The following is a 25,212-nucleotide window of genomic DNA, read 5'->3' on the forward strand; positions in this document are numbered from 1 at the left end:
AGCCTCAGTACTATCATTCAGATCCACCTATACAAGACTCTAGTTTGGCTGCATCTAGAGTATCCCCCAGTACCACTACACACCTTAAAGAAAACTAACATGCAGAAACTGCAAGCAGTACAAAATAAGGCGCTAAGGAGAGCAGCAAAACACCGTTCACCATATGATCAGACAATCCAGGAGCTCCATGAATTCCTGAACATACAACCACTAAACATCAGACTGCAGCACCAAGCCATCAGGGTGTGGAACACCATCGCAATGCTAGAGGACCCAAATGTTAGAAAGATTGCTCTAAGATGAGACGCCCCGCTCCCACAGCTGGTGGCCTAAGAGCCTCGATTCTTTAGATGAAAACGCCGCCCCACAGTATATAATTCCCAGATGAGATACTGACCAGATATCCTTCCCCATAATTGGAAAACTGAGTATGTAGGTGTGTATGTATGTATGTGTGTGTATGTTTGGGTATATATGTATATGTAGATATGTATATATATGTATATATATATATATATATATATATATATATATATATATATATATATATATATATATATATATATATATATATATATATATATATATATATATATATCATGGTCAGAGCTAATAGAGCTCACAGTGTGTCGGATTACAAGTGTATGATTCATTCACCATTGTGCAGTGATATACAAGAAAATTATACCAGTGTTTAAGTGTCACCCAGACCCCCCCTCAAGCTGAGCGAGGCCCGGTCAACCCCCACCTCCTTCCCGCCCGCCGGCCTCGCCGCACCACAGTAGCTCCTGCCATCCCACCACCCAGCCCACCCTGCGCCTGGGTGTCTCCCACCCACCTATTCACCGCCCTCACTGTGCTTGTTGCAGGGATGTGCTACCCTCCATGCACCCAGATATGGCACAAGTCACAGCAGGCATTCAGGTTCCTCCCAAAAGGGAGGGAGACACAAGTACTCATACGAGTGGTGAGTGTGAGGGACAGCTAGCCACCCCTGCCGCCACCATCCCTGTCATCCCTCCCACGCCGGCCGCCCGGGGGATGGAGGGGACTCCACCAACTAACCAGGAACCCCTCAGCCAAGAACAGGGTCCTGGGAACAGTGCACCCAGACGTGCAACCAGAGGACCCAGACTCAGAGGAACGTGCCGGGTGTGTGACGAATCACACAGCCTTAGAAACGATGGAACCCTACGTCAAAACAACGGCTGTGAGGGTTCATGGACGGAACCTGTAGAGAGAGAAGGCCCACAGGTCCCCCCGGCACCCCCACACATCCCAGCAAACTTCATGTCATCAGATGACCTCCTGGGGGCCATCAAAGCATCCACCACCAGAACTCTTCCCCACATTCCTAAAGCAGCGCGCCCATTTGCAGCAGGGAAATATACAGACCAGTAGTATGATTCGTGCCAGATAGGCGCACTTAACAAACAATGGGGGGTACTTATCAGACAATGGAATCAGAGGCGGGGAGCCAGATAGGCCCACTTATCAGACAAAGGAATCAGAGGCGGGGTGACAGATAGTCCCACCTCAAATTGTAGTCTACGGTGTGCCCCCCGCCGTATTTCACTTACACTGGGTATCTCCGTTTTAAACACTACGTCATTATATAGGACTAATTAAGGATATATATATTCGAACAAGTCTGAATGGCCCCTCCAGGACTATGTGCATATGTGTCCGGACCTATATAGGATATATATATACTCAAAATAAAAGTGGGTGAAATGAAATAACACTTGTTTTATACAATATATTAACAAAAGTACATAGTGGCTTAAACGTAGTCGTAATCTAATTCCCCCCCATAATATTGTCTAACTAGACCCCTCCTCCGTGCCCACAGGTCTGTTGTGGGGTCTTCCTCCCCCTCCTGGGGTGATGATGACGATGAGTCATCATCCAGAGGGAGAAAGAGGTGTTGTGGTTCTTCTTGCTCTCCTAGGGGGCTACTGTCGTCATAGCGTTCACTCTCACTGGAAGGGTGTCGCCCTTCCTCCCCTTGTGGCTCGATGACGTCATCACTTTCACTTCCAGCGGTCACCCCTTGGGTTGAGGTGGATGGGTGGGGGTCAGGTGGTATGTCTGGATGACCATAGCCTAGGCTTTTGTATTTATTTAGGTAATAGCGTTTATCATCAAATGCACTTAAACCCCTCTTAGTATTATGGGTGGTGACCATTTGTCCTCCTAAATTCCTAATTTGGTAGTATTGAAAAGTATTTACTACTGCTTTACTGTGAAGGGTTTCTTTAAATGTCTATGAGTTAAAGATCTTTGCACAGCGCGGGGGATACCCTTAGCGGTAATGGAATTTGAATTGTTGTGCAACAGCAAACTATACATTTTGGGCTTGAGAGCTACAACTTCAAGGATGTGTCTATCTGAAACCTCTGACTTTAAAAGACCTAAAACACCCTTTTTAGAAGGATCATACAAGGGGTGAGTTTCAGGGAAGTTACTGGTATCGATCCATGATCTAAGGGGTTCTTTCCCCATCTCGTTAAAGACATCTTCAGTCATTAAACTGAAGATGAAACTGTCTGTATCGCTGTATATCAGTGCTGCCCTATCTGAATAGTGGTTCTTAAGTGCCCTGTACCAAAAATGGTACAAACTGTATTTTGCTAGCTCAAGAATCTGGAACCCAATGTAATTAGGATGAGTAATTTTAATGAATGGTCTGGAACTGACAGACAATAATTTATTGTGACCTAAATGCACCATACGTTTAAAGCGAGGATTCTTCACCTCTCGTAAAAAGACCCTAGCTGAAGTCACTAGTTTGGTGTCAATGGCATAACGGGCTGGGTTCAGTAGTGTTTTACCAAAAACACTGTTCGTCAGTAATTTGAAGAGTGTTTTCCTATCGTTACTGGTGGAAGCATTTCTATTGTTAACTTTGGTGTTAACAAATTCTGCCATAAAATCAGACTGGTGGAACTCATAAATGGCATGAATAGCCCCTACTTCAAGACCTATCTCAATAAATAACTGTAAGAGGTGTAGAGATATGAAATAATGTTTCTTTGGGAGATGATCCCCTACCAACTTAATATTTTTTTGGGGGAGCTTTGTAATGTTATTTGTCTCCAGAAGTCCCCTACTAAATGGTGAGATATCCTCCATACTTATCCCCCTATGGTGTAAACAAAGGGGTAGATCGTCTGTTAGTCTAGCTATTTCAGGTCTTATGTGTTTGGTGTCAATTAAGAGCCAGTACCCTTTGTTAGAAGAGAATGGCTGTTCTGTCATTATCTTCCCTTCGCTAATGAAGGAGTTCATCTCATCAGATGACAACCTTCTTAGACCACCATAGGGTAATTTCTTAGTCATACAACTCCCGTAAAGGGAGTTGAAGTCTAAGTACAGTAAGAAAGAAGACCTATCCTCCTGGGGGTTAAAAGATGGGTTGACATAGCGGTTGTTAGCTCTGGCATAACTCCTAACTGCAGTTGTAAAACCCCCTCGTATGTTTTGTGATATGAGATTGTGCAACGTCACATCTGCACTTAACTCCAACGATATTTTGCTACTTTTCAAGAAGCAATCATAGGAGTAACCCGGAAGGCTACAGTAGTGAGTCATCTCTAAGGAAAATATATCATTTAGAATTACTCTATGGTGAGTAAAAATGTCAGCCAGTAAACCGACATCACACCTTAAATAAATAAGGAGATAATCCTTTAATGACTCACATCCTGTAGCCTCCCATACTAATTTAGAATGTCTATATTCTTCCAAAGTGATGGTTGATTTGTTTAGGGAGCTGTAAAACATTTCAATAGGGGGGAGTGTTGCATCATTAAAGCAGCTGATTTTTGTGGCATATTCATAAGGGAAAAACTGCTTACCTTTTAAGAGTAGGTGGTGACTCTCTTCGGGTAAACCTTCTATCATTGAGTGAGTGAATGTTAAGGGGCTGCCTGAATCAATGTGGGTTTTTGCTAGGGACGAAAGACTGCCCGTAATAAAAGCCAGTGAATCAAGAAATTTAAGGTTGCCTATTTCTGCCTTAAGATATTTAGTCCCCTGCCTCATGAGGATATTGCTCTTAATATTTGAACCCATCGCAAACTCCCTCAAAATTAAGCCCATGTCATAAGACATATTGTGGGCAATTAGGACTAAACTCTCTAGAGCATTCTTGTGACGGAGGTTGCAGTAATTACATAGAGCTCCAATATAATTGAGTTTTTTCCTAAGGTGATCATGATGTTGAACCTTGAAATTGGTGGGTGTAAATACCTCCTCACAAAACTGACAGTGAGTCTGTCTCCTAAAATGAACCATATCCTCAAGAGACATGTCTATTTCATATTTGGGTAGGGTGGATCTGATCATTTCCCATTTGGTGGCAACTCGCTCCATGAAATGAGTGACGCTGTCCCCCCCAAAATAAGTAAATTTATCAATGACGGATTGGTTCCTATCAACAATTATATAGCTGTATGCTATAGGCCTATGTATGGCTGTAACAGAACCTAGACAATCCTCAGTGCTTAGGACACTCTCGAAATCGAAATAAGCTACATGGGAAAGGGGGTAACCTTTCCCTGTATTTTTAAAATGATGGGTGTCCCCCTCCTGGGGATAAATCATTTTCTGCGTGATGTCGCAGGAAACATAATGGTGAGACAGCTCACTAGAATTTTGATATTCAGAAAGACAGCTTCTACAGAAGACTGTCTTTCGCCTGTGGCTGCGGGTAAAGTTCCGCAAAAACTTATTTAAGTCTTTAATAAGACTTACATGAGACTCCCCCAATAATAATAATGGAACTATGTCTGAGTACTGTCTGCTACCACGACGACAAAGAGAGACGTGATATGCACCGTCTGTATGTTTGTGAATTGAATACAAAAAAATGGAGAGTTTATTCCTATTTTCCAATTTAGAGGTATCCTCCCATGAGAGAGGGAAAGATAATTGCTCGTATTTGACCATTTTCCTAACCCTAGAGTGAGACTCTACAAGTCTTCCTATACGTTTCCATTTCCATCCTTGTTGTGACGCCCGAAAAGCGGCAATGCATTGAATAATGCATGTTCCATTGTTACCATTGGGGTTTGGGCTGAAGACCTCATGTCGCCCCCTTAAAAAGGGGGGATAAGGGACATAATCCCCCAAAACTGACCTACCATTACAGATAACGATTTTGAGGAAATCAACATTAAATAATATAAAACCACTCCCCTCTGTTTCTGAAAGGAGATCCTCCAGACGTGTAATCATATAACCCACCCAGCTATCAATAAGATCACCCACATCCTCAAGAGTTACCAGCCTAGCAGGTGACGTTATGAAGTGTTCCCTATAGTCATCATCTTCTGTGAGACGTTGCTTTAAAAGTGTAACCTTCACTTCAAGGAGGATTTTGAATGATGAAGTAAAATTGCCGTGACCCACCAGAATTCATGTAATTCTCTATTTCGTTAGAGAATAGTTCTCTAAAGTTGCTTAGAAGACCTACAGGATCTGTGGCAAAGGCTGGGGGATGGAATATTCCATTCTAGTAAAGAGATCCCCCAGGGCCCCCACCCTATTAATTAAGTGAGGGATGTCTATAACATCCTCCCCTTCTGAGGAATTTCCATATCTATCTCGATTGTTGTCATGGGGTCTAAGACCACTAGGACCTGCCTGAGGGATGTCACCATCACCATCATCATCACCACCATCACCATCATCACTCATCTCTTCCTCCCCCCCATTTTCAAAGGGCTGTCTACCCCCGCCACCACCTAAGGGGCTATTGTTACGTTGGGCTTTGGGGTGAAGTTCCTCTCCTACCTGCCCCTGAGATGTCTTTACCTGCCTCTGAAGCACCCCTGGAAAAATAATTATAATAATAATAATTATAATAATTATAATAATAATAATAATAATAATAATAATAATAATAATAATAATAATAATAATAATAAAAAGCAACACCCCAACACTCCCTACTAAACCCCATGATATAACGCCTCAAGAAAGCTTCTTAAGATAATAAAACTGGAGAGAGGGTTTATTCACTCACCTTGGGGACATGATTGTAGATGTTCAGAGGTCAAGTGCTCACACAAAGTGACCCCACAACTGCTGCAGGTGAAAGTGGGGTGAGGCTTCAAGGTGACGCTGCCGCATATGAGGCATACAAAACCACTCTCTCCGGTAGGCCGGTGATGTTTACCTCCTAACAAGGAAATAACTCATAAATATACACACTCTCACTCACACAGCCCCCACACACCCCGATGAAGATAGGGGAAACCATCTCAATATTTCTCATTTGAAATTTATACGAATAAATAAATAAATAAGGGCTTACCTCCAACACAGGTTCTCCTGTGAACTCCACTAGATTGAACACACACAGCTTCCCCACAGCGGAGGCAGCAATAAGTTGTATGCACGAATTGTGGTGATGAGCTCCAACCACAAATGTTGCAAATATCACCTGGGAGTGACATTATCCCCCACTCCTAGGAAAAAAAATATATAAAATAAATAAATATATATTCTCTCCCACTCAAAACACCCCTCTTTCTCTTATATATATATATATATATATATAAATATATATATATATATATATATATATATATATATATATATATATATATATATATATATATATATATATATATCCCCAAATATGAAATAGATATTAATTTACTTACATGTTAGTCTAGACGGGGATGGGGAGTGGAAGGTTTCAACACTAACTGTATGTATACTAACTAACTGAAGGTGGGGCGTGTGGTGTCCTTATATTTGATGATCAAGTGGGGGGCGGTGTTGCCACATACAATACCTCACAACACCTCCCGCCGTCGTGTGAAAGAGAAGGGTTAGGGTTGCTATGGGGAACTTTTTTTTCTCGTCTGGCGGTCATCTCTATGGGAGTTGAGCAAAAAACCCAGGTGGGCTGTCTATGGTCTGAGGAGGGTGGCGCTCCTTGGAGGGTGAATACACAATACATGCAACATCTCACAGCTCCTGTGTGAAAGAGAAGGATTAGACTTGCTATAGAGAACTTTTTTTTTTTCTCTCGTCTGGAGGTCATCTCAATGGGAGTCCCCAAAAAACCCAGGTAGGGGCGCCTTTGTCCTGAGGAGGGTGGCGCTCCTTGGGGGGTGAATACATGCTCACACTCTCACGCGCGCACACACACACACACACACACACACACACACACACACACACTCACACACACACACACTCTCACTCTCACACAGACACACACACACACACTCACACACACTCACTCACACACTCTCACTCACACTCACACACTCTCACATATATATATATATATATATATATATATATATATATATATATATATATATATATATATATATATATATATATATATACATATATATATATATATATATATATATATATATATATATATATATATATATATATATATATATATATATATATATATATAAGTGGCTGTCCCACAGGTAATTGGATCATTTATGAGGAAAATATGGAGGAGTGTACTTCTGCCACAGACGACCAACTTAATATTTTTCATCAACCGGCGAGAATATTTGTAGCTGATTTAGCAATTCTGGGAAAACTAGTCTGGTGGTAAATTTATGTGTTAAATACCACGGGAAATTCTCAAAAATTATAGTGTCAACTGCAAATAATACTGATCATCCTATTTCAAAGAACCCCATTTTGCAAAAAAAGGTTACTCTCTCCCAAGGGCTGATTAACCCTTTAGAGTATAAGAATCCTTTTTCAAATGAGTCAGTTTTGTATATAATTGATGACTTATACCTGGAAGCCATTCAGAGTTCAATTATTGCCAATATCTTCACCCGAGGGAGACACGATAATATTTCTGTAATTCTAATTAGTCAAAATTTGTTTCCCCAGGGGAAATATGCTAGGACAATAACTCTGAATTGTACCCATTATATATTAATGAAGCAGAGAGACATAACCCAACTTGAAATTTTAAGTGGACAGTTATATGGGCGGAAAACTATTAATAATTTCGTCGAAATATACCGACGGGCAATATCCCAGAGAGAGTATGGCTATTTATTGGTTGATCTGACAGTTCCTGAGACATTACAACTACGAACGGGGATTGTCAATGAAGACCAGTGTGAAATTGTTTATCATATGTGAACAAAACAAAAAAAAATGCCTTTAACGACGCAGAAACGGTCAATTCTTACCTCCATCTATAATGACATTTCTACCCTGGGTGGTTTCACAGGATCAATTCAAAAATTGCATAAGGCTGCCAGACTTAAAGACACCAGCATCAGTATTGCAGATGTGAGGGAATTTCTCCGTGGGGAACGATCTTACACATTACACAGAAGAAATTTAGTTAGATTTCCTCGACAGAAAATATTAGCTCCTAAACCCCGCACCATAATTGCCTGTGATTTGGGAGATTTTTGTAGTTTACAAAAATACAATAGTGGTGTAAAATATATTTTGATTTGTGTCGATGTTTATTCTCGCCTAATGCAGACTCAAACTTTAAAAACAAAAAATTCAACGGATGTGGTAGCTGCTCTAAAGAAGATGCTAGAGGAAACCTCTCAGTTTCACGGGGTAAGACGAATATTCACCGACCGAGGTAGAGAATTTTACAACAGGACTGTTCAAAATTATCTGAATAAGAAAAATATTAAGTTATATAGTGTATTTTCGGAAATGAAATCTAGTATAGTGGAGCGGGCCATCAAAACTTTAAAACATAAACTGTATCATTATATGACCCAGGCTAATTCTTTACAATACATTCACATCCTTCCAAAAGTTGTGAATGTATACAACCACACTTTCCACAGAATACTAAAAAATACTCCACATGCCATTCATAAGTTGCAAAACATTGAAGATATACGAAGACAGTTTAAGGTCATGTATTTAAACAATGACCACCCCATAACTTCCATCAGTCCACAACTGCAGGTTGGGCAGTATGTATGACTAGCAAAGCGAAGGAATATATTTCACAAGGGCTTTTGGCCCCAAAATACAGAAGAAATATTTCAAGTGTCTCATATCGATAGAACACAACCAATCCCAACCTATAAAGTCAAAGATTTAACCAACGAGCTGATCAGTGGTATGTTTTATGAGCAAGAATTGATTCCAACAACGCTTCCAGACTATTTTCCCATAACGATATTACAGTCTAGGAAGACATCGAAAGGACACAGAGAATATTTCGTCAAGTGGAGAGGGTACCCAGATTCTAGCAATTGCTGGATTAAAGCTCAAGACATCGTCAAATTTTGAAAAAAAAATGACAGTTCATCAGGACTCTCTCGTAGAGAAACACCATCAACTGTTATTTTTATTAAACAATTTTTCACCCAAGAAGCGGAATAAACTAATCAAGGCTTTAAAACGACAGGAAATTGAATCAATTTGTGAAATTTTTGCCAATTTTCTGAAACGAAACATCCCAGTTCAACCTCAGATAATTAATGGACTACAGAGGTATCAGAATGACATTCGGTCTGTAGCATGTAAGAAAACTCCATTGTACAAAAAGAAAATCATTTTAACCTCTAGGAGAGGTGGCGCTATATTGGCAGCTCTGTTACCTTTGGCTATATCGTTAATTTCCTCTCTAATTAAGTAATTACGTAAGAAGATAAAAAAATGGTGAAAGAATATTGCCTAGTACCACGACTCGTTGCTGAAAAATATTTATTTAATAAAAACGAGAGTACTCCATCGCCTCTTAATGAGGTGGCTCCACCCTCTTCCACCAGTGGTAGAGGTGGAAATAAATCCTTCTCTTTAAAAAACGAAAGCAAATGGGGCAATTCGGCTAATAATGTTGGTGGTGGCTGTAAGCACCTTGGCTGTGACTCTAGCGGTGGTGATGATGGCGTGGGGGGAGTGGACACTCCCCCCACACCCCCTCCAGCAACAACAACTTGTGGACGGTGTTGCCACGGTAGCTCCTTTGAACGTTATAGCCCTACCAGACGGGGGGGACTGGTCAGACAACCTTTAAAAGATGTTGCCCGCCCCCCCCCCCCCCCCCCCCCGCAGCGCCCGCCGCCGCGCAGGTGCCCGCCGTCGCGGGCTTCTTTCAACAAAAAACGCGGGACAGGTGCGACCGTCGCCCTTTAAAAAAACAAATAAAAAAAAGGATATATTCCATTCTACCGCCTGAGATGCGGGTAGCTGTTGCTGGGCCCACTCGCCACAAAGCCACCACCACCACACCCCAAAACCCAAGTCTGGACAACTTAATAAATGTGTATTTTAAAATAGGGGAAATTCGCTACGTCAAAACATTATTGAACATGTTTGAACAAAACAGTCAACAGGTGGTATGGGATAGTCGCGGGAATTTATTAAAGCCTGTGCAAAATTTAAATATTTTAGATATAATTAAAACTTTAGCCTTTACTAAAGGACAATTTAGGACGGCTGACAAGGCAGATGTAAGGATTTTACTGAAGGTGGCTGGTGTAGACCCATCCTTTATACATAATTCTTGCGCCAGATCACAGTTAAAAGGGGGTAGGGATATCCATAGGAGGCCCCATTGGGAACCGTATTGAAAAAAAAAACTATATGAAGCACATCTTAAACGACATTATATTCAGTTGTGTATCCACCATGGAGAGAGCTTCTACCCCCCCTGCGGCAGTAGAGGAGGGAGAAAAATCTCCCCTATTGAAGCGTTTGGTTGCTACTCAACGTTACTACAAATTTGTCGAACACTAAAGTAGATTGATATATGCCTTATGGGATTGTTATGACCGTCTCGTGTTGAGTGCTCCCCCAGAACGGTTTTTTTAAGTCATTTGGAGAAACGGTGAAAAGGTATGAGGAGTATTCATCTCAGGAGATCCAGACAGAGATTTGGCAGATGGAAAAATTAACCTTCCAACATCGTGATATGATTACAGCCTTTGAGTCTGGGCGGAGTGTCTATGGGCACATAAGGTGATCTCTACCCCCCACCCCTTCACCCCTCTCCCCACAGGTGGGTCACAGGTTTATTTAAAGGTCGCCCACCGCCGCTCCTGGAACACTATACTACAGTTGTCGACACGCTCCTCGCACCCACCCTCTCACCATGTCTCTGGCTTGTATCAAGACCATCAGTGACGATATCACGGACTCCCACGCTTTTGGGGTGGGGGACGTCATCATCTACGACTTGGCGGCTGCCGTTGTGCAACCCTATGGACTGGCTTCCGTCATCTGGAAGACGTTCTCCTACGTCCGTGTGGAACGTGAAGGACTGGGTAATGCCAATAGGGCAATAATTCGTTGGTCGGGACATTGTTGTGAAGATAGCCCCACTCCCCTCCGACGGACAAGATCTCATAGAGGAGCCCGTCCTATACTTCAGGCCCACTTTTGTGGGGTTAATTTCTGCTTTCGGGGCAGGAGCCCCCTTCGAGTCAAACCCAATAGCCCAGGAACAAGTGCAGACTTCCGCCGACACACACTACGTCACTAACGTCACCCTGGATACCGCCAAGAACCGCAGATACTGGCTCAAGATGAGCCTAACAAAGGTGGGCAATTTAATGGCGGCAACCCCAACCATGACTCGACTAGTGGTACCCTACGGCTTAGGGGCTTCCCGCGACGGTATGGTCAACTGGCACAAGGACATTGGACCCATGCTGCTGTCTCTTCATCAAGAACTCGCCAAAGTCAACAAAGAGTTAGTCATCCTCAAACGACCTGCCGCTGTTACCCCATCAGTGGTGCCCCTCCCGTTCGACGACCCAAGTGCTGATAATCTTACTATAACGCTCGACACCGTGGTGGGAGAGGGTGGTACCACACCAAGAACCTCTTCTCGTTCTACACCTCCAGCACCACCAGCCACACCCAGGAAGAAGAAACACTCTCAGGAATACGGCTCCACCTCCACCGCCACCTCTCCTCCACCACCCCCTACAGCATCAACTTCAGTTAAACGGAGGATTGAGCCACTCCTCGACTTTGAAACGGGGGCGAATCGCCGTATCGACTCCATCCTCGATGGTGAGTCGCAGGAAATATTCCTGTTATCCTCCCCCCGAGAAAATAACGAAAGCTGTAACCACCACTCCAGTAATGAAGTTGCGGTAGTGCCAGCTACAGTAGCCCCGGCGGAAGCAGCAGTGGAGGTAGCAGCAGCCAGCAGTAGTAGTAGCGAGGGTGGGGAGTGGTTAATCACTATTCTTAAAAAAAAAATGTGTGGGAATCTTCACCTGTTGTAGTTCTTTAAGTAGTTTAATAAAATAAAATATAAGTTATGTTGTTTATTTTCTCCCTTCTTACAAAAACCCATCCCCTGTATATTGGCCTTTCAGTACATAACGGGACAATGGGGGAAGAACATTACATATATCTTACCAGTCTCGACCAAGGAGATATTTACAACACGAGTTCAGCATTTACAAACACCATCCCAACACTACATTTAAACCCTTCCATTAAACATGAAGTGGCTTTAGTCAACATACTCCTCCCCAGGCGAATTAATGCTATCATCAAAGATGAGGAGGACTCTGGTATAGATATCTATGCCACTTTTAAACGTGGAACTCTTTCTAAGAGTCCAGAACACTTAATATACACCTTCCACCCAAAAACCAACATATTATCAAGAAACATCAAATTCATTACAGACGTGGTTAGTCGACAAATAACAACCGACATGCAGCTTAGCTTTAGGGACGATTTCAAAATATACTTCTCAGATAAAGAACCAATCCTCACCTATGACCAATCTGTAGAGAGGGTATTACTAGCTTCAACTCTTAACAGTGGAAGTACTGGCTCATTAAATTCTCTCAGCTTTCAATTTAAACACAGAATAGCTAATGTACTTGGTTTTGACAGCAGTCGCAAATACACCATTTATCGAGCAAAAACAGATGACATTACGTCAGCCTCCAAGACTGTGGCCTTATCGCCCCCAGACATTGACGGAGGTTGTGACTATTTACTCATTTATAGTGACGTCATCGAGCCTGAACGATACGGAGGGCAGATTGTAAATATCTTAGATGCAATCAATTATCATGACTCATATTCTAGAGGGGCTCACCCTCTAGTGTACAAAACATTAAACACTAACACGTTGGAGAAAATAAGTATTAAAATAACAGATCAGTTTGGTCGAATGGTTAGTTTTGAAGATGGGAGGTCGGTTACGGCGGTCTTACATATCCGCCCTAAGGTATACCCAGCAAACACAAATCATCTACACAACGTTCGCCTATCTCTTCCCATAGGTGTGGGAATGATTTGCATTGAGAATGGTGCAGGAGAGCCTTTGAGAAACTTTTACTCATAAAATCCAAACACAAAGGTTTAATTATAAATTGTTTTTCTACAATTATTTTCTTCCAAATGTAAAACAAATAGTTTTTACATGTTTAAATATAAAATTTATGGTGTTTTTTAGTAAAATTCATTAATAAATTGTGAATGATATATATTGGCTGATTGAAACCTTTAAAATCCATTTAGTTATAATATGAACAGAAAAAAATAGTTTTCCAAATTTTCTAAAAATCGCTCTTTTTAACACAATTTGACTCCTTATGCATTCCACTAAACACTAATATCATGTTTAAATATATAATTTATGTATTATTCCCTAAGATAATTTATATAAATTATAAAAGTTGCTGGAAAGTGGTGAGAAAGAATCTGAAAACGTTTTGTTGTCTTATATTGGCGTGTTCTTATTAACTAGAGTGAGTAAGAGTGAGTGAGAGTGAGTAAGAGTGACTGAAGGTGAGTGAGAGTGTGTAAGTGTGAGTAAGAGTGAGTATAAGTAAGAGTGACTGAGAGTGAGTAAGAGTGACAGAGTGAGTAAGAGTGAGAGTAAGGGTGACAGAATGAGTAAGAGTGAGAGTAAAGTGATTGAGAGTAAGGGTGAGTATGAGAGTAAGAGTGATTGAGAGTTAGAGTGAGAGTAAGAGTGATTGAGAGTTAGTGAGAGTAAGAGTGATTGAGAGTAAGAGTGATTGAGAGTAAGAGTGATTGAGAGTAAGAGTGATTAGGAGTAAGAGTGATTGAGAGTAAGAGTGATTGGGAGTAGGAGTTAGAGTGAGAGTAGGAGTAAGAATGAGAATAAGAGTGATTGAGAGTAAGAGTGAGTAAGAGTAAGAATGAGAGTAAGAGTGATTGAGAGTAAGAGTGATTGAGAGTAAGAGTGATTGAGAGTAAGAGTGATTGGGAGTAAGAGTGATTGGGAATAAGAGTAAGAGTGAGAGTAAGAGTAAGAATGAGAATAAGAGTGATTGAGAGTAAGAGTGATTGGGAGTAAGAGTAAGAGTAAGAATGAGAGTAGGAGTGATTGAGAGTAGGAGTGATTGGGAGTAGGAGTGATTGGGAGTAAGAGTGATTGAGAGTAAGAGTAATTGAGAGTAAGAGTATGAGAGTAAGAGTGAGAGAGTGAGTATGAATGTGTAAGGGTGACTGAGAGTGAGTAAGAGTGACAGAGTAAGAATGACAGAGTAAGAGTGATAGAGAGTAAGAGTGACAGAGAGTAAGAGTGACAGAGAGTAGGAGTGACAGAGTAAGAGTGACAGAGAGTAAGAGTGACAGAGAGTAAGAGTGACAGAGAGTAAGAGTGACAGAGAGTAAGAGTGACAGAGTAAGAGTGAGTATGAGAGTGAGTAAGGATGACTGAGAGAAAGAGTGAGTAATAGTGCGTAAGAGTGATTGAGAGTTAGAGTGAGAGTAAGAGTGATTGAGAGTTAGTGAGAGTAAGAGTGATTGAGAGTAAGAGTGATTGAGAGTAAAAGTGATTGAGAGTAAGAGTGATTGAGAGTAAGAGTGATTGGGAGTAAGAGTGATTGAGAGTAAGAGTGATTGGGAGTAAGAGTGATTGGGAGTAAGAGTGATTGGGAGTAGGAGTAAGAATGAGAATAAGAGTGATTGAGAGTAAGAGTGAGTAAGAGTAAGAATGAGAGTAAGAGTGATTGAGAGTAAGAGTGATTGAGAGTAAGAGTGATTGAGAGTAAGAGTGATTGAGAGTAAGAGTGATTGGGAGTAAGAGTGATTGGGAGTAAGAGTAAGAGTGAGAGTAAGAGTATGAATGAGAATAAGAGTGATTGAGAGTAAGAGTGATTGGGAGTAAGAGTAAGAGTAAGAATGAGAGTAGGAGTGATTGAGAGTAGGAGTGATTGGGAGTAGGAGTGATTGGGAGTAAGAGTGATTGAGAGTAAGAGTAATTGAGAGTAAGAGTATGAGAGTAAGAGTGAGAGAGTGAGTATGAATGGGTAAGGGTGACTGAGAGTGAGTAAGAATGACAGAGTAAGAGTGACAGAGAGTAAGAGTGACAGAGAGTAAGAGTGACAGAGAGTAAGAGTGACAGAGAGTAAGAGTGACAGAGTAAGAGTGACAGAGAGTAAGAGTGACAGAGAGTAAGAGTGACAGAGTAAGAGTGACAGAGAGTAAGAGTGACAGAGTGTAAGAGTGACAGAGTAAGAGTGACAGAGTAAGAGTGACAGAGAGTAAGAGTGACAGAGAGTAAGAGTGACAGAGAGTAAGAGTGACAGAGTAAGATTGACAGAGAGTAAGAGTGACAGAGAGTAAGAGTGACAGAGAGTAAGAGTGACAGAGTGACAGAGTAAGAGTGACAGAGTAAGAGTGACAGAGAGTAAGAGTGACAGAGAGTAAGAGTGACAGAGAGTAAGAGTGACAGAGAGTAAGAGTGACAGAGTAAGAGTGACAGAGAGTAAGAGTGACAGAGAGTAAGGGTGACAGAGAGTAAGAGTGACAGAGAGTAAGAGTGACAGAGTGTAAGAGTAACAGAGAGTAAGAGTGACAGAGAGTAAGAGTGACAGAGAGTAAGAGTGACAGAGAGTAAGAGTGACAGAGAGTAAGAGTGACAGAGTAAGAGTGACAGAGAGTAAGAGTGACAGAGAGTAAGAGTGACAGAGAGTAAGAGTGACAGAGAGTAAGAGTGACAGAGAGTAAGGGTGACAGAGAGTAAGAGTGACAGAGAGTAAGAGTGACAGAGAGTAAGGGTGACAGAGAGTAAGAGTGACAGAGAGTAAGAGTGACAGAGTATAAGAGTGACAGAGAGTAAGAGTGACAGAGAGTAAGAGTGACAGAGAGTAAGGGTGACAGAGAGTAAGAGTGACAGAGAGTAAGAGTGACAGAGAGTAAGAGTGACAGAGTGTAAGAGTGACAGAGAGTAAGAGTGACAGAGAGTAAGAGTGACAGAGAGTAAGGGTGACAGAGAGTAAGAGTGACAGAGAGTAAGAGTGACAGAGAGTAAGAGTGACAGAGTGTAAGAGTGACAGAGAGTAAGAGTGACAGAGAGTAAGAGTGACAGAGAGTAAGAGTGACAGAGAGTAAGAGTGACAGAGAGTAAGAGTGACAGAGTAAGAGAGTGAGAGTGATTATGAGAGAGTTAAGAGTGTGAGGTGTGTGAGTGTAGCAGGCCAGGGAGGCAGGATGTGTGGTCACAGGCGAGGCCTAGGCCTCGTGATCTCTAATGTTGGTTTTTATATATATGTTGGATTTTTTGTCCTGTTTCAAATTATAATTATTTAGCAGGAATGTAATAAGATATTGCACAGTATTAATGTGACAATAATATATGCATTATTTCCTTGATAATCAAACTTGTTGTTCAAAGATAATATACAATCTTTGAAGGAAACATTTTGAGAGCTGGCAACACTGGGCTGGTGGTGAGAGAGACATATGGTTAGTTGTTCTCAGACCTTCAGTGGTGAAGGGTGTGTCCCAGCTGGCCGCCACCAGCCGCCACCCGCCACCACCCACCACCAGCCGCCACCTGCCACCACCAGCCGCCACCCGCCACCACCCGCCGCCACCCACCGCCACCCGCCGCCACCGGCCACCACCCACCGCCACCCGCCACCACCCGCCACCACCCACCGCCACCCGCCACCACCCGCCACCACCCACCGCCACCCGCCACCACCCGCCACCACCCACCGCCACCCGCCACCACCCGCCACCACCTACCGCCACCCGCCACCACCCACCACCAGCCGCCACCCGCCACCGCCACCCACCACCGCCACTCACCACCCGCCGCCACCACCCACCACCCCCCGCCACCCACCACCAGCCGCCACCCGCCACCACCCGCCACCCGCCACCACCCACCACCAGCCGCCACCCGCCACCACCCACCACCAGCCGCCACCCGCAACCAGCCACCGCCACCCACCACCGCCACTCACCACCCGCCGCCACCACCCACCACCAGCCGCCACCCGCCACCACCCACCACCAGCCGCCACCCGCCACCACCCACCACCAGCCGCCACCAGCCGCCACCCGCCACCAGCCACCGCCACCCACCACCGCCACTCACCACCCGCCGCCACCACCCACCAACAGCCGCCACCCGCCACCAGCCACCGCCACCCACCACCGCCACCCGCCGCCACCACCCACCACCACCACCCACCACCACCAGCCGCCGCCGCCACCACCACCCATCACCGCCGCCGCCACCACCACCCACCACCACCACCGCCGCCGCCACCACCCATCACCGCCGCCGCCGCCACCACCTACCACAGCCGCCGCCGACACCACCGCCACCACCCACCACAGCCGCCACCACCACCCACCACTACCACCACCACCCACCACCGCCGCCACCACCAGCCGCCACAAGCCGCCACCGCCCGCCACCAGCCGCCATCACCACCACCACCACCACCACCAGCCGCCATCACCGCCACCAGCCGCCACCAGCTGCCACCACCACCAGCCGCCACCACCACCACCACCAGCCGCCATCACCGCCACCAGCTGCCACCACCACCAGCCGCCATCACCGCCACCAGCTGCCACCACCACCAGCTGCCACCACCACCAGCCGCCACCACCACCTGCCACCAGCCGCCACCACCGCCCGCTATCAGCCGTCACCGCCCGTTGCCACAGTCGCCACCGCAAGCCGCCACCGCCAGCCGCCACCAGCCCCCCCCACCGCCGATCGTCACCACCCACCACAGCCGCCGCCGCCCGCCACCGCCCGCCACCGCCCGCCACAGCCGCCACCACCCACCACCCGCCGCCGCCACCCACCACCCGCCGCCACCACCCACCACCACCAGCCGCCGCCGCCGCCACCACCACCCACCACCACCGCCGCTACCACCCACCACCACCAGCCGCCGCCGCCACCACCACCCACCACCACCAGCCGCCGCCGCCACCACCACCCACCACCACCAGCCGCCACCACCCACCACCACCCACCACCACCGCCGCCACCACCACCCACCACCACCCACCACCACCGCCGCCAGCCGCCACCACTCATCACAGACGCCGCCACCCGCCACCGCCCGCCACCACCGCCAGACACAGCCGCCAGTGTCCGCCACCGCCGCCACTGTCCGCCACCGCCGCCACTATCCGCCACCGCCGTCACTGTCCGCCACCGCCGCCACTGTCCGCCACTGTCCGCCACCGCCACCACTGTCTGCCACCGCCACCACTGTCCGCCCGCCGCCACCACTGTCCGCCCGCCGCCTCCACTGTCCGCCCGCCGCCTCCACTGTCCGCCCGCCGCCTCCACTGTCCGCCCGCCGCCTCCACTGTCCGCCCGCCGCCGCCACTGTCCGCCCGCCGCCGCCACTGTCCGCCCGCCGCCGCCACTGTCCGCCCGCCGCCACTGTCCACCACCGCCGCCAAAGCCGCCACGGTCCGCCCGCCGCCACTATCTGCCACTGTCCGCCCGCCGCCACTGTCCGCCCGCCGCCACTATCCGCCACCGCCGCCACTGTCCTCCCGCCGCCACTGTCCGCCCGCCGCCGCCCTGTCCGCCCTCCGCCACTATCCGCCACCGCCGCCACTGTCCGCCCGCCGCCACTGTCCGCCCGCTGCCACTATCCGCCACCGCCGCCACTGTCCGCCCGCTGCCACTATCCGCCACCGCCACCACTGTCCGCCACCGCCACCACTGTCTGCCACCGCCACCACTGTCTGCCACCGCCACCACTGTCTGCCACCGCCACCACTGTCCGCCCGCCGCCACCACTGTCCGCCCGCCGCCACCACTGTCCGCCCGCCGCCACCACTGTCCGCCCGCCGCCTCCACTGTCCGCCCGCCGCCACCACTGTCCGCCCGCCGCCACAACTGTCCGCCCGCCGCCGCCACTGTCCGCCCGCCGCCGCCACTGTCCGCCCGCCGCCGCCACTGTCCGCCCGCCGCCGCCACTGTCCGCCCGCCGCCGCCACTGTCCGCCCGCCGCCACTGTCCACCACCGCCGCCAAAACCGCCACGGTCCGCCCGCCGCCACTATCCGCCACAGCCGCCACTGTCCGCCCGCCGCCAATGTCCGCCCGCCGCCACTGTCCGCCCGCCGCCACTATCCGCCACCGCCGCCACTGTCCGCCCGCCGCCGCCACTATCCGCCCGCCGCCGCCACTATCCGCCACCGCCACCACTGTCCGCCGTACAGCCTCCCCTCTCTCCGTTAGTAAATAATTATAATTGTTAGTAAATAATAAAAGAAATATAAATTATTAGATTTTTTTTACCCTTAAATTGGTTTTAATATTTAAATTGAAAATAATAATATAATATAAAATATAATAAAAATAATATAATATAAAATATAATTTAATTTCAAGAAATTTTACTTTAAACACAAAGATGTGAAAAGGGTTCAGATTATTGGCTCAAACCTTTCATAAGAGATTCATATTGGTATATGAATGGATTATGAATGACTCATGTTAGGAGTGTAAAGTTGCCACAACATCTCAAATTAGTGTTAGATACATATGTCTTGGTTATAAGTTTTGGAAACCTATTTAAGTCCACACACAATATCGTATCTGATACGATAAAACAAACGTTTCCAATACTTACAAATACTTTCCAGATATGTTGTGGCAACCTAAAATTGTTTGCTGGGTAGCAACATATATATAAAGAAGTGTTTAGTCTCGACTTAGGTTATTATAAGAAGAGACCTCAGAATGCGAATACCGTTCCACCCACCCTCCCAGGGGGAGTTCGGGGAGATATTTGCACCTCCCCCTAGGAGACATGGGATGAGAGGGGGAGCGATGAATGACATACGCACATTCCAAGCGCCTTATCTCAGATCTGGTGGAGGTTTCTTTGGGACCTTGGCTGGTATTGCTCGACGGGCCATACCATTTTTCATGAAAGCTGTAACACCTAGCGCCATCGATTTTGGGAAAAATGTCCTTGGTGATTTAAGCAGTGGTAAACGGGATGTAAAAAGTGCTCTGAGAACTCACGGTATTGATGCTCTTAAGAGTGTGGGAAAGAAATTGGTAATGGGAGGTAAAATTAAAAGACTCTCTAGGCGAAAAAATAAAAATAAAAAATGTAAACGAGGTCTTGGGTATAAAAATTATGTGTTTTTGCTAACATAAGCAGTCATACTTCAACTTTCGGAGGGGATCATGGGGGAGCCTAGCGGAGCTGGGGTGAAAATACCACTAGAATAATATAGCTCCAGTATTATTGACCAATTTCCTAGAAGTAACAGAATACGTAATGTGGAGAGTTCAATTGCCTCTACGCAGCAAATAGACATTCTACCTGTCAACCTCTACATTAATCAACATTTGCGGGATAATTACTTAGAATTCCGCATCCCTGGAACCCAGGGCGCCTTCTTAGATCTAGCTAATATTGTTATAGATTTTAAGGTATCTTTAACCAAAGATGACGATACCACAAAATTGGAAGAGGATGACCATGTGGAATTTGTGAATGGGTTGTCAAATACCATGTATAAAGGTGTTCAGGTGTTTTTAGGAGAGAAGGTAGTTGAAACAAATACTAATTTTAATTATTGGTCGTTTATTAAATTAATTACCTCCATGCCTCCATCCAAAATGTCTTCCTTGGGGAGAATTGGAGGCTTTCGTAGGGACTGGAGAGATGACGACGGTATAATCACTAATGAGTTTACAAATGCTTATTTTACTGGAGCAACCGCCAAGGATAAAAAATTTATGGGTGATTTAAAAAGTAAAGGTTTGTCGATGTGTTTCCCCATCCTATTGGATATATCATCCCTAGACCAATACATATTAGATAATATAGATATACGACTAAGATTGGAGCTCTCCCCCCATGCCTGGGTCCTAAATACAAGCGTGGACGATGGCTCTAAGTATCGCCTGCATATGGATTATGCTAAGTTATGGCTGACGCGGGTGTTCCCCTACCCAAGTGCTTACCTGGCCTTAAACAGCTCACTGTTAGCATCCTCTGACCCCATAACCTATACTTTCAATAGAACCATTTCTAAAACATATGTTCTAGCAGGGAATCAAACTAGTCTCTTAATTGATCAACCATGGGCGCAAGTAATTCCACATAAGATATACATGATAATCGTTCCAATGAATTATTTCGCCGGTCTTCACCAAGGTAATGGATTATATTTTGAAAATGCAAAGCTGAAAAGTATTGCTATGTATTTGAACAATAATGCAATTTACCGAATTGGTGGCGATTTCGATAACCATTATTCCCGCCTTTATTATGAAACTTTGAAGACATTAGGCTTAGAGCGTGATTCACTACTGGCCTATGACTCTTTTAATAAGGGAAGATCAATATTCACCTTTGACTTAACCACCATTCAAACAAAAGATTCCCTCCCTGTGGAGAAATCTGGCAACTTGCGTATGGAACTTGAATTTGGTGGCGGTGTTACATATAACAGGCTGGTTTTACTGTTTGGGGAAACGACCGGGGTACTATCCATCGACAGGCAGAGAACTGTTCTGTGTACCGTACGAGTGTAAAAAAACATAATGAATTGTTATGATATAAATATTAATTTAAAAAATAATCTAGGGGATCGAGCACTCTACCTAGGTTGTTATAATGCTGATGAGATAGAACATCTAAATATATCTTCAAGAAAACCTATTGTTTTCATAACTAATATTTTACCTTCACACAGCAGAATCACTATGGGACATTGGGTAGGAATTTATGTTGATAAAGTTAATCATCGGATGTTTTTTTTTTTATAGTTATGCAATATCGCCAGTTACTTACGGACGTCATTTTCAAGAATTTATTAAAACTAACAAAATAAGAAAGGTGTTTGGAATGCGCTACAGACTCCAGAGTGATTTTACTCTCGCCTGCGGGCTCTATTGCGTCATATTTGTCCATAGGGTGAGCCACTTGGGGTTGCCTTCAACAGTACATTACTTACATAATGTATTTTCCAGCGTTACTTTAAAATTAAACGATAAACGAGCCCTTGCTTATGCGAGACGATATTTTCCTATGAAACATCACTGTGTTAGGACATTTTGTAGAGGTATAGGAGTTGGTTCTTATAGGTGGTGTAGAGAATATTTTTGTTAGCTAGGCAACCTACCTAACAAGGGGGTAGCCTCCTATAAAAACCCCTCTCCCCCACCCATCCCCCTCAGAAGACTTTCTTCCTCCTACGAAATGGGAGGTGTCTCTCAAAAAAGACCTGCGGGGAAGATTGAAGTCCTTGAAGGACCTGGTTAGTATTACCCTATCTTTCTGCTAATAGATTTATTTTATGTTTATTTCCCTCAATAAAAAAGCTTGTATATCCTCTATTTCACCTCTTATGTTTTTCTCCAGTGCAGTTCTTGGGACCCGTCCACATTTGTAGAGTAGTAATTCTACGTGGGGGGTCTGCCCCAAACAAGATGCTGTTACGTAGTCTAATTGACGACGCCTGCTGTAGAGGACACAAGGCCGCTCCTGCAGGGGGAGAGGTATGTACTAGTTGTTCTTAGAGAAAAATATAATATTTTTCTAATAAAATATATAATATATAAATTAATAATATATATATAATATATAATATATAATATAATATATATATATATATAATATAATATATAATATATATATAATATAATATATAATATAATATATAATATATATATATATAATATAATATATAATATATAATATATATATATATATATAATATATAATAATATATAATATATAAAATATATAATTATATAAAAAACCTTTAATCACTATAAATTATTTCCCCCATCTCTTTCCAGAACACTTCCGATGAGAGAGAGGAGGAAACTCAGCCAAAAGGTGTCCACCCAACTCACCCCACCCCCCCAAGAGAGGGGGGGATGGGGCTCAAGACCTTCCCCCACTCTTCACTGATGAGGAATCGTCACAATTCTACTCAGACGAGGATGGGGGTGTGGGATAGGGAGGGGGGGGTGTGGGATAGGGAGGGGGGGGTAGAGCTGTAGTAAGTGAAATATGGCAAGAGCACTCTGTAAACTACAATTATTAACTAACATAATTACTTATACATTTGTGGTTTTTACCTAATAAAGCATTTAATAAATTATTTGATGTTTTTTTTAACCTTTGGGGGAGGGGGAGGATTTATAATTTAATACTCCTTAAATACTCCCATATAAGGGAGGGGCCATTCAGACTTGTTCGAATATATATATCCTTAATTAGTCCTATATATAATGACGTAGTGTTTAAACGGAGATACCCAGTGTAAGTGAAATATGGCGGGGCACACCGTAGACTACAATTTGAGGTGGGACTATCTGTCACCCCGCCTCTGATTCCTTTGTCTGATAAGTGGGCCTATCTGGCTCCCCGCCTCTGATTCCATTGTCTGATAAGTACCCCCCATTGTTTGTTAAGTGCGCCTATCTGGCACGAATCATACTACTCAGACCTTTTAAGGAGAGTAAATGAACGGTATGAAAATCTTAATGCTGCAGCCACCATCAAAGCATGGCATAATTTGCTCCTGTTTGGCAATATTTGCTTAGGCGTACCTGCAAGAGGAGGCAAGTCACTAGCCTCATCAGTCACTAGGGCAATAAATAATTTCCCCAGAGCTGACAACTTGATCCCCATCAATCCTCAACGCAAAAACCGTCGTGGCAGACCCAAGAGTTCCAATGACAATTTTAAACTTGGAACACAAGTGACCAAAAAAATTGGAGAGGGCAACACAGTAAGGGCAATTAGGTTACTTACCAGCGAAGACACAATCGCCCCTAGAAATACCGCTACCGCCAACTCGCTGAGAGAGAAGCACCCTCCTAGAGTGCCATGGGAACCCACTGCTCAGGACACAAATATCCCAGACATGGGACCTCTATTCCTCCAAGCGTCAGAGGTATACAAAGCCATCATGTCATTTCCGCCAGACTCGGCAGGGGGATACACTGGAGTAAGACCTCAGCACCTCAAGGAGATGGTAAACCCAGTTCTCGGAGAAGTTGCCGAGACACTATTGTCAGAGGTCACGAAGTTTGTCAACGACTGCCTCTCTGGGTTGATCCCAGATACAATTATACCCTTTTTCTTTGGAGCATCCCTCTGTGCCCTCAAGAAGAAAGATGGTGGAGTCAGACCCATTGCCGTGGGTAACACACTTCGGCGCCTTGTTGCTAGGGCAGCTGTCAGAAAAATTAGCATAGACGCTGCGACGATGCTTCGACCCCATCAACTAGGTTTTGGTGTCCCCCATGGCTGTGAAGCAGCAGCTCATGCAGCACGAGCCTATATAAAGCACCTTCTAGAAAATAAGGCATTAATTAAATTAGACTTTAAAAATGCCTTCAACCAGGTAAAAAGGGATGTGGTACTGGAAGCAGTTCGAACAAGCTTTCCTTCTCTACTCCCCTTCGTCTCAGCAGGGTACAGTAGGGAATCGACGCTGCTGTTTGGGGAACATGAAGTTGTTTCTGCAGAAGGTGTCCAGCAGGGAGACCCACTTTCCCCTTTTCTTTTTTGCATGGCTGTTAAAGAGGTCACAAGCAGGTTGACCAGCGAACTCAACATCTGGTTCCTGGACGATGGCACCCTGGCAGGGACACAGGAGTCCCTGCTAGAAGATCTACAGCTGGTGAAATCTAAGGGAGAGGAGTTAAGACTCACCCTAAGCCCATTAAAGTGTGAAATCATCTCATCTAACCAACCAACCATAGATGCAGTGCGAATCATATTGCCAGGAGCCCAAGTGATCGCTCCCACCGACAGTGTGCTGCTAGGGGCACCTCTGGGCTCGAGCGCCATTGAGGTAGTCCTCGAAGAAAAGCTGAACGACCTGAGGAGGATGGAGGGAAGAATAGGGGCTTTGGACGCCCACGATGCTCTGTACCTTCTCACTAGGTGCCTGGCTTTGCCCAGACTGACCTATTTCTTAAGGTGTGCTCTCTCCTTCGACAGCCCAA

The sequence above is a fragment of the Procambarus clarkii genome, chromosome 2, assembly GCF_040958095.1.
Source record: "Procambarus clarkii isolate CNS0578487 chromosome 2, FALCON_Pclarkii_2.0, whole genome shotgun sequence".
In the NCBI taxonomy this organism is placed as follows: domain Eukaryota; kingdom Metazoa; phylum Arthropoda; class Malacostraca; order Decapoda; family Cambaridae; genus Procambarus; species Procambarus clarkii.